Below are 219 nucleotides of genomic sequence, written 5' to 3'. Positions count from 1 at the left end.
GGCAATCCATATATAAGTACTTTCTCTCTATGATACATAAATATTAAACAACTACACTAAAAAAAAAAAAAAAACAAACAAAAACAAAAACAAACAAAAAGAAATAAAGGTTTTTATTTATTTATTTATTTTTTTGTTTTTTTGTTTTTTTGTTTTTTTGTTTAGGGGGTTAGGGGGTTATATGGCGGCTGTAGCAGCTATAGGGGTTTTCTTTATAAG

At 25.1% G+C, this 219-nt stretch overlaps 1 protein-coding gene across 1 annotated transcript in view; it reads right to left on the bottom strand.

Moving 5' to 3' along the window:
- EMH_0057980 (uncharacterized protein) overlaps window positions 1-219 on the bottom strand; it is a gene marked incomplete at both ends in the record, with an annotated part of 4772 nt that overhangs the window by 3497 nt on the left and 1056 nt on the right. The window lies entirely within an intron of this gene.

The sequence above is a fragment of the Eimeria mitis genome, genomic scaffold (assembly GCF_000499745.2).
Source record: "Eimeria mitis Houghton genomic scaffold, Emh_scaff2735, whole genome shotgun sequence".
Taxonomy (NCBI): Eukaryota; Apicomplexa; class Conoidasida; order Eucoccidiorida; family Eimeriidae; genus Eimeria; species Eimeria mitis.
The sequence above is the reverse complement of the archived record's forward strand: the minus strand, read 5'-3'. Positions and strand labels throughout refer to the sequence as shown.